This window comes from Triticum aestivum, chromosome 4B (genome assembly GCF_018294505.1).
Source record: "Triticum aestivum cultivar Chinese Spring chromosome 4B, IWGSC CS RefSeq v2.1, whole genome shotgun sequence".
NCBI lineage: Eukaryota > Viridiplantae > Streptophyta > Magnoliopsida > Poales > Poaceae > Triticum > Triticum aestivum.
In genome coordinates this window covers 47239348-47250237 of record NC_057804.1, presented here as the reverse complement: position 1 = coordinate 47250237, position 10890 = coordinate 47239348, and positions in this window count along the sequence as shown.

The window sequence follows — 10890 nt, the reverse complement described above, 5'->3', positions numbered from 1 at the left end:
AACTAGGCAGGAACTCCCCGAGGACCAAAACGAGGCCCACTGCATAGTGCGGCGATCTAAAGCCTACAAAGTCCACAAGGGAGAGCTTTACAAGAAAAGCACAACCGGAGTCCTTCAAAGGTGTATCTCCGAAGAGGAAGGGCGAGACCTTTTGGCTGAAATACATGCCGGACTCGGCGGGCACCACGGCGCAGCCCGGGCCCTTGTAAGCAAGGCCTTCCGTACCGGATTTTATTGGCCAACGGCCCGGGCAGACGCTCAGGACTTAGTGCAACGATGTGTTGGTTGCCAGCTATTCGCCAACCAAAGCCACATGCCGCCTACCGCCCTACAAACTATACCCATTACCTGGCCTTTCGCGGTCTGGGGGCTTGACATGGTCGGACCCCTTAAAGGAGGAACCCACAAGCAAAAATATCTACTGGTCATGGTGGACAAATTCACCAAATGGATAGAAGCCAAGCCTGTAAAGATGGCCGAATCCAGACTAGTGATAGACTTCATATCCGGGGTCGTACACCGTTACGGCGTCCCCCACGGCATCATAACCGACAACGGCACAAACTTCACGGCCGATGAAGTCAAAGTTTGGTGCAAAAACATGGGCATCAAGCTCGACTATGCTTCAGTCTATCACCCTCAAACTAACGGTCAAGTCGAACGGGCCAATGGTCTCATTATGAGTGGCATCAAACCCAGACTAGTGCGATCCCTCAAGGAATCTAACACGCACTGGGTAGAGGAGCTTGACTCCGTACTCTGGGGGCTGCGGACCACACCAAATCGCACTACCGGATTCACACCATTTTTTATGGTATACGGCGCAGAGGCAGTACTGCCATGCGACATAATCCATGACTCACCTCGAGTGCGCATGTATGAAGGAAGAGAAGCCGAGCTCGATCAGCAGGATAGCTTGGACGCATTGGAAGAGGAGCGCGACGTGGCAAAGGCTCGTTCCACATTCTATCAACAGCAGGCTCGAAGATACCAAAGCAGAGAAGTACGGGCCAAAACATATAACATTGGCGAACTAGTTCTAAGCCTACTGGACAAGAAAAAGGATAAATTAAAGCCCAAATGGGAGGGCCCCTTCATCATCGACCAAGTACTGACCGGCGGAGCGTACCATCTGCGAAGTGCATCGGATAACCGACTCGAGCCGAACCCATGGAACGCAGCACGCCTATGAAGGTTCTACGCCTAGCACCAGACTCCGTGTTCGTCTCCTTCCCTCGTCCCTTTGTTTTATTTTTTATTTTTATTTTTGGCAGTCCGGGATTTTGTTCCTTCTCCCTACCCTTTTTTCCCACAAGCCCTTAGGGGCTTGCATGTGCAATATTCGCACATACCCGACGCGCTACCTGCGCTCATAATACCTGGGGGCTTCTCTATCAAGAAGTTTATATAAAACGGGCCTCATGCCCAAAACATGTGTGATGCTTTCGCATGAACCTTTTATACACCATTATATGCATCGATATGACTTAAGTTTTGGCCAAGCTTGGTTGCCTGGCTCCTGTGCTTACCCCTACGTTCCCGTTCGTTCTGCTAGGTGGTAAAGGGAGCACCTCTGCGATTGTTACTGCCGGGTCAGCCGGATGTGTACCTCAGACTGGGTGAAGCCGAAAGCTAGCATTCTTAAGGGAATATTCGGTCAGTGAACTAAAAGATGATCTTTCGTATTTATTCATTTGCCCCCAGATGCTTTTCTGCTCTTTTCGGCAGTTCGGACATGCACTTTAGGGCATGCCTCCCAGGGAACGGAACCCCTAACGGAACTATTCTCTCTGGAAGATGTTTCTTACTAACCATGTAATATAACATAACTAGTTGGGCACTTGTCTGCTAAAGCACTTATGACCCCTACGCCTTGTCTCCATGCATGCCCCGGTTCTTACATAACCAAGAGGGTATTCGGACACACTCCGAACTATAGGGTCCAGAGGTCGAAGCGAAAAGGTCCGCAATGACAAACGATCTACAATCCTGCTAGAGGACATTTTTATGTCATTTTTACAGAGTCAATCTGACTCGGCATATTCTTCTTCAATGCCATCCAATAGGCGGTCTAATTTACAGTCCTGTTGGGAATACTTTGCAGCCAGCTCCACCTAGCCATATGCTAAGTTGACCGGGATCTCCTTTCCGTCCGGACCTATAGGGCCGACCTCGGCCATGTGGGTTGGGTCAGCCTTCGTGTACCGAGTCTTCACCATGGCCCAGGCCTCCCTGGCACCTTGACGGCAAGCCGATATCTTCCACAACCGGAAGCGCTGCCGCACTCCCTCCAGCTTCTTGGCAAGCTCCTCAAGGCCTTCGGGCACAGAGAGGGATGGCCACATAGCCTGGATGACGCTTTGCATTGCCTGCCGAACTCGCTCGTGTAGTTGCAATAGCTCGGGAAGAAGGTCTCCCGATGAACCGGGCATTTCCTCCGCCGGACGACCCGTCAGCAGACCTACAGACATAGCTCTGTCAATCGACTTCCTCGCCGAATTCTTTTTTCAAAGATTCGTTCAAGCACTTACTAAAAATGCCGCGTCGAAGTCGCCGATTCTCCTTCACGGCAGAAGACAGCTGAATACGAACATCTTTCAGTTCCTCGCCTAGCTGGGTATTGGCGTCTTGAAGCTTGTTCTTCTCTTGCCTCACCCTCGTCAGCATGCTCTTGCCAGCCTTTAGTTGGCGTAGGAGTTGTTGCTGGTCCGGATTTACTCCGGCCTCATCTGCATTATTATCGTCAGGGTTGCACGCCTGCCGCATTTCAAAACGGAAGTACCTTTCGAAGCACATATTACCTGCGGGCGTCCCCTTGACATTCTCTGAAGTGGCCAATGCGGCCTCGAGCTGAGCCTTGCACTCTTCGAGCTCCTGGGACAATTGCGTGTTCTTCTTTGTAAGACACTGCATAGCACATGATCCTTCAAACAATTATCTTCACTGTTTCAAGTCTCAGGGGCTACTGACATATATAACCTTCAATTTTACTCACCTGTATGTCTTTCACATACCGCTCCATGGCTCTGGCTAGACCATTTTGAGCAGCACGGAGATACGCATCTCCTGTATTAAAGGCGACCAACGCCTCTGGGGAAAACACGCGTCACGAAGAATAGTCCGGCGACGCCTATGGTTCAGGGCACTCTCCACCTCTGAATTGGTGGCAGATAGCCCGTCGGCGCCCTCTGTCGGAGGAGCGCCCGAGGCGCGTCCCATGTCCGCCTCCGCTTCCGGACCCGGCCTCGAACCTTGGCCGGTGGACATAGTCCGGCGGGCTCTCTTCTTCCTAAGAAAATCATGAGCATTAGTAAGACTCAAGGGCATAAACCCTAGGCGTTAAATCCGCACGCCATACCGTTGCACCGGAATCTCGATCCGGTCCGCACTTCTTTTTGGCCCGCTTGGCTTCAGCGGTTGTTGGTTGCCCACCATGGGCTCGGCCTTCTGCCTCAAGGATTTACCCTGCGAAACATTGTTAGTACACGACATGCAAGATAAAGCATTAGAATACTGGGACTTCGGTCTTAGTTACCTTGGAGGCTGGAAGTAGTTCGGGATAGTCGGCCGTGATGGCCACTAAGGAGTTATCCTTGCTCAATTGATGAAATACTCCATCAATCAACTCCACGCATAAGTCCAGATCTTCTTGGGAGTCCAGATCGAGGGGTCGTCCTGGGTCCTCGGGTTGTGGAGCAGGGCTGTTTATTTCCTTCACAGCCTGGCGCAGCTCCTGCATTTGAACATTACTAAGTCTAAGTACTCAACTACGGGAATTTCACAAACGGACAGGCAAGTGAAAGTGTCCGCTCACCCAACTAGGAGGATTGTACATAGAAAATTCCAGGTTGACACGGAGGAATTCTTCCTCTTCCCCCTTGTACAAAGCGGATAAGATTCTCGTTAAAGTGGCGGCCGAATCTGGCCCCTTGCGACCGCACCGGGTGGCGTCATCCTCCCCGTTAAAATCCCACATGGGGTGGCCTCTGTATTGAAGCGGCTGCACCCCTCGCGTAATGCATATGGCCATGACCTTAATCATGGTCAGTCCGGAGTGAGCCAACAACCTTATCCGGCACATCAGGTACAGGACGTCCCTGTCAGCTTCCCTCTGAGGGTTCTGTGGGCGCCAACTCAGGCGCTTCTTCAACGGGGCATTATTGGACTCGGGGAGTCCGATCCGTACAGGGTCCGGCAGGGGGACGTCATCTATATAAAACCACTCCGAGGGCCAGTCTTCGGACACCCTCTTTGGGGTGCCGGATAGATATCCGGTCCCGGCGATGCACCATAGTTCGGCTCCGCCCACCTGATAAATAGACCCCTCCTGAGAACGGGGCACAAGGCAAAACAATCTCTTCCACAGCACGAAATGGGCCTCAACACCCAAGAACAGCTCGCAGAGGGCCACGAAGCCCGCGATGTGCAAAATGGAGGCGGGCGTGAGGTTATGTAGCTGGAGGCCGTAAAACTGTAGCAACCCTCGGAGAAACGGATGAATTGGAAATCCTAGTCCTCTCATCAAATAAGGGACTAGGCATACCCGCTCTCCTTGAGAGGGATTGGGAACGCCCTCCGCCTGCTCTCCGCCGCTATAGGCAGCAATCCCGGCTCGAACAAGGACCATATATGCCGGGGGAGAAGCCCCTTGGACTGAAGCACTACTAACTCGCTATGCGGGATGGAGCACCGCCCCCAATCTCCGGGCCGAGGGTTGGAAGAGCGAGAGGAGGAGCGGCATCGACTGGCCATGTTGGAATGGATCTCTGTCAGAGGCGCTCTGATGAAGACTCGCAGAGGGAAGATGGTGCGAGTTGGATCTAAATCCCTGTCTCTTTTATGGGCGGATCATTAACGTAACCTGGGGGAGGGGGTAAGTGAAAAGAAAACCCCCTGACTTTTCGCATTCGTTTGACGCGTGGAAGATGGTCGTTATAGGGCACAGAAGCCGAGGAGGATAGCACACACTAGAAGCCGGACACTATTCGACGGATACAGAGAATTTGCAAGAGAAACCGCCTTGCAATGCCGAGGACAACTTGCGCGCCGGACTTGTCGTCATTGAAGCCTGGTTCGGGGGCTACTGAGGGAGTCCTGGATTAGGGTGTGTCCGGATGGCTGGACTAAGACCTTTGGCTGGACTCCCAGACTATGAAGATACAAGATTGAAGACTCCATCCCGTGTCCGGATGGGACTTTCCTTGGCGTGGAAGGCAAGCTTGGCGATACGATATGAAGATCTCCTCCCATTGTAACCGACTCTGTGTAACCCTAGCCCTCTCCAGTGTCCATATAAACCGGAGAGTTTTAGTCCGTAGGACGAACAACAATCACACCATAGGCTAGCTTCTAGGTTTTAGCCACTCCGATCTCGTGGTAGATCTACTCTTGTACTACCCATATCATCAATACCAATCAAGCAGGAGTAGGGTTTGACCTCCATCGAGAGGGCCCGAACCTGGGTAAAAACATCGTGTCCCTTGTCTCCTGTTACCATCCGCCTAGACGCATAGTTCGGGACCCCCTACCCGAGATCCGCCAGTTTTGACACCGACAAGCACCATGGTAATAGATACCGGTTCGGTTGCTAAGTGTTAGTAACTCGAAATAAAAGGCTACGGAATAAACGGAGACTAGCTAAAGGCGAGGTGGCGATATGTGTTCGAAGTATTTCCAAGGTTGATGTGATCAAACATCGCACGCTCCCTCTACCATCGGGATTGGTGCTAAACCTAAATAATTTTTATTTAGTGTTTGCGTTGAGCATAGACATGATTGGATTATGTCTATCGCAATACGGTTATTCATTTAAGGAGAATAATGGTTACTCTGTTTATTTGAATAATACTTTCAATGGTCTTGCACCTAAAATGATTGGTTTATTGAATCTCGATCGTAGTATACACATGTTCATGCCAAAAGATATAAGATAGTAATGATAGTACCACCTGCTTGTGGCACTGCCATTTGAGTCATATTGGTATAAAATGCATGAAGAAGCTCCATGTTGATGGATCTTTGGACTCACTCGTTTTTGAAAAGATTGAGACATGCAAACCATGTCTATTGGTATATACGCATGAAGAAAATCCATGCAGATGGATCATTTGGACTCACTTGATTCTAAATCACTTGAGACATGCAAATCATACCACATGGGCAAGATGACTGAAAAGCCTCGTTTTCAGTGAGATGGAACAAGAAAGCAACTTGTTGGAAGTAATACATTTTGATGTGTGCAGTCCAATGAGTGCTGAGGCACGCAGTGGATATCGTTATGTTCTTACTTCACAGTTGATTTGAGTAGATGCTAAGTATATTTACTTATGAAACACAAGTCTGAATTATTGAAAGGTTCAAGTAATTTCAGAGTGAAGTTGAAGATCATCGTGACAAGAGGATAAAATTTCTATGATATGATCATAGAGATGGATATTTGAGTTACGTGTTTGGTACACAATTAAGACATTGTGGAAATTGTTTCACAACTAATGCCACCTAGAACACTATAGTGTGATGGTGTGTCCGAACATCATAACTGCACCCTATTGGATATGGTGCATACCATGATGTCTCTTATCGAATTAATAATATCGTTTATGGGTTAGGCATTAGAGACAACCGCATTCACTTTAAATAGGGCACCACGTAATTCCGTTGAGATGACAGCGTATGAACTATGGTTTAGAGAAACCTGAGCTTTCTTTCTTAAAATTTTGGGGCTGCGACGCTTATGTGAAAAAGTTTCAGCCTGATAAGCTTGAACCCAAAGCGGATAAATGCATCTTCATAGGACACCCAAAATAGTTGGGTATACCTCCTACTTCAGATCCGGAAGCAAAAGTGATTGTTTCTAGAAACGAGTCCTTTCTCGAGGAAAAGTTTCTCTTGAAAGAATTGAGTGGGAGGATGGTGGATACTTGATGAGGTTGTTGAACCATCACTTCAACTAGTGTGTAGCAGGGCACAGGAAGTTGTTCCTGTGGCACCTACACCAATTGACGTGGAAGTTGATGATAGTGATCATGAAACTTTGGATCAAGTCACTACCAAACCTCGTAGGTCAACAAGGATGCGTACTACTTCAGAATGGTACGGTAATCCTGTCTTGGAGGTCATGTTGCTAGACAATAATGAACCTACGAGTTGTGGAGAAGCGATGGTGGGCCCGAATTCCGACGAATGGCTCGAGGCCATAAAATCCGAGAGAGGATCCATGTATGAAAACAAAGTATAGACTTTGGAAGAACTACTTGATGGTCGTAAGGCTGTTGGGTACAGATGGATTTTAAAAGGAAGACGGACAATGATGGTAAGTATCACCAATCTGTTGGAAAAGGCAGTGCCTAGGAGGCGCTTAGGCACGCCTAGGCGCTAGGCAATGGCCAAACGCCTCGCCTAGGGCATAAATGGAGGTCTAGGCAGGGCAAGCAAGGAATTGCCTACGCAAGCAAGAAATCATGCCACGTACTGCACTAGTATGCCAAACGGGTTATATTCCAATGGTGGTACATGATAATTAACTTACTTATATGCCCTAAACTAATATCAACACCCATATAATAATCACGAATACACTAGGAGTAGAAACTATATTACCGCCTAGGCCGCGCCTAGGGCGCTTAGGCACCGCCTAGGCACCAGGTGAAGGCCAACCGCCTCGCTTACGCCTACCGCTTTTTCCAACCTTAATCACCATTAAGAAAGCTCGACTTGTGGTTAAGATGTTTTCCGACAAGTTCAAGGAGTTGACTATGATGAGGCTTTCTCACTCGTAGCGATGCTAAGAGTCTGTTGGAATTATATTAGCAATTACTGCATGATTTATGAAATCTTGCAGATAGGATGTCAAAACATTGTTTCCTCGATGATATTCTTGAGGAAAGGTTGTATGTGATACAACCAGAAGGTTTTGTCAATCCTGAAAGATGCTAACACGTGTGCAAAGATCCAGCAATCCTTCTAAGGACTGGAGTAAGCATCTCGGAGTTGGAATATACGCTTTGATGAGATGATCAAAGATTTTGGGTTTATACAAAGTTTATGAGAAACTTGTATTTCCAAAGAAGTGAGTGGCACTATAGCATTTCTGATGAGTATATGTTGTTGACATAGTGTTGATCGAAAATGATGTAGAATTTCTGGAAAGCATATAGGGTTATTTGAAAACTGTTTTTGAATGGAAAACCTGGATTAAGCTACTTGAACATTGAGCATTAAGATCTATAAGGATAGATCAAAACGCTTAATATAACTTTCAAATGAATACATACCGTGACAAGATTTTGAAGGAGTTCAAAATAGATCAGCAAAGGAGTTCTTGGCTGTGTTATATGGTGTGAGTATTGAGTAAGACTCAAGACCTGACCACGGCAGAAGAGAGAGAAAGGACGAAGGTCGTCCCCTATGCTTTAGACGTAGGATCTACAGTATGCTATGCTGTGTACCGCACCTGAAGTGTGCCTTGCCATGAGTCAGTCAAGGGGTACAAGAGTGATTTAGGAATGGATCACATGACAGCGGTCAAACTTAACCTTAGTAACTAGTGAACTAAGGAATTTTCTCGATTATGGAGGTGTTAAAAGAGTTCATCGTAAAGGGTTACGTCGATGCAAACTTTGACACTAATCCGGATTATTCTGAGTAGTAAACTGGATTCGTATAGTAGAACAGTTCTTTGGAATAGCTCCAAATAGCGCGTGGTAGCTGCATCTACAAGATGACATAGAGATTTGTAAAGCACACACGGATCTGAAAGGTTCAGACCCGTTGACTAATAAACCTCTCTCACAAGCGAGATATGATCAAACCCCATGGGTGTTGAATTCATTACAATCACATAGTGATGTGAACTAGATTATTGACTCTAGTGCAAGTGGGAGACTGTTGGAAATATGCCCTAGAGGCAATAATAAAATGGCTACTATTGTATTTCCTTGTTCATGATATTGTCTATTGTTCATGCTATAATTGTATTAACTGGAAACCGTAATACATCTGTGAATACATAGACCACAACATGTCCCTAGTAAGCCTCTAGTTGACTAGCTCGTTGATCAATAGATGGTTATGGTTTCCTGACCATGGATATTGGATGTCGTTGATGACGAGATCACATCATTAGGAGAATGATGTGATGGACAAGACCCAATCCTAAGCATAGCACAAGATCGTGTAGTTCGTTTGCTAAAGCTTTTCTAATGTCAAGTATCATTTCCTTAGACCATGAGATTGTGTAACTCCCGGATACCGTAAGAATGCTTTGGGTGTACCAAATGTCACAATGTAACTGGGTGGCTATAAAGGTGCACTATAGGTATCTCCGAAAGTGTCTGTTGGGTTGGCACGAATCGAGACAGGGATTTGTCACTCCGTATGACGGAGAGGTATCTCTGGGCCCACTCGGTAATGCATCATCATAATGAGCTCAATGTGACTAAGTAGTTAGTCACAGGATCATGCATTACGGAACAAGTAAAGTGACTTGCCGGTAACAAGATTGAACGAGGTATTGGGATACCGATGATCGAATCTCGGGCAAGTAACGTACCGATTGACAAAGGGAATTGCATACGGGATTGCTTGAATCCTTGACATCGTGGTTCATCCGATGAGATCATCTTGGAACATGTGGGAGCCAACATGGGTATCCAGATCCCACTGTTGGTTATTGACCGGAGAACGTCTCGGTCATGTCTGCATGGTTCCCGAACCCGTAGTGTCTACACACTTAAGGTTCAATGACGCTAGAGTTGTTATGGGAAATAGTATGTGGTTACCGAAGGTTGTTCGGAGTCCCGAATGAGATCCCAGACGTGACGAGGAGTTCCGGAATGGTCCGGAGGTGAAGATCGGTATATTGGACGAAGTCTATTGGAGTCCGGAATTGTTCCGGGGGTACCAGGTGATGACCAGCGTGTCCGAAAGGGGTTTCGGAGGCCCCGACAAGCGTTGGGGTGCCTTATGGGCCAAGGGGAGGGGGCACATCAGCCCACTAAGGGGCTGAGCGCCCCTCCCACCCGATCTCACGTAACCTGGAGAGGTGGGGGCGCCACCCCTAGGGCAGCCGCCCCTCCCGGCTTGGGGGGCAAGTTTCCTAGGGGGTGGTGTCACACCCTAGCTAGTCATGCATTAGAGTGTTGCATCATGTTTACTCTTTCATCAGAAACTTGAAATGGGGATCTGTGAAACCCTCAGAATCATTTTGAAAATGACCCAAATAAAAATTTCTCCAAAAGGGTCCAAGAAAATGCTCATGTTGCTCTCTGGAAATATTGGACAGAGATAAAAATCAAACCAATATTCTTAGTGGCTCATGGACATTTATTATGGGCATTTGGAATTAATGCATAAATATTTGCATTGGAAATATATTTCTATATATATTAATATATGTCCAAATATTATGCCAATTATAAAGGAGCTCTGGAATAATATATCTAGCCCCTGCAAAAATTGGCATAAGTTAAATAAATGATTTAATATATTATTTAAATCAAAACAAATGTCAGAAATTAGAAAACAGGAAAAAATAAAAAGGAGAAGCTTACCTGGGCTCCTCCCTGTGCAGCCCAGCCAGCTGGCCGGCCCAGCCAGCAGGCGGCCCAGCCCGTCTCCCTCCTCTGTCGTCTTCGTCCCGACAGAGGGAGGGGAGTGTGGCCGGCGCGCGCGCGCGCCACCGCGCCACGCCACCTCTCTCCCTGCCTGCCTGCCCTCCCCTCCTCGCCTCGATGCCCCTGGACGACGCCACGCCTCTCCCCCTGCTCTCTCTCACTCTCCCCCGGCTCTCCCTCCTCCCCTCGCTCTCTCTCTCACACGGACGAACACCCCCGTCGCCGCCGTTCGCCACAGCAGCCATCTCCGGCCACCCCTCGCTCCCCCGACTAGCTC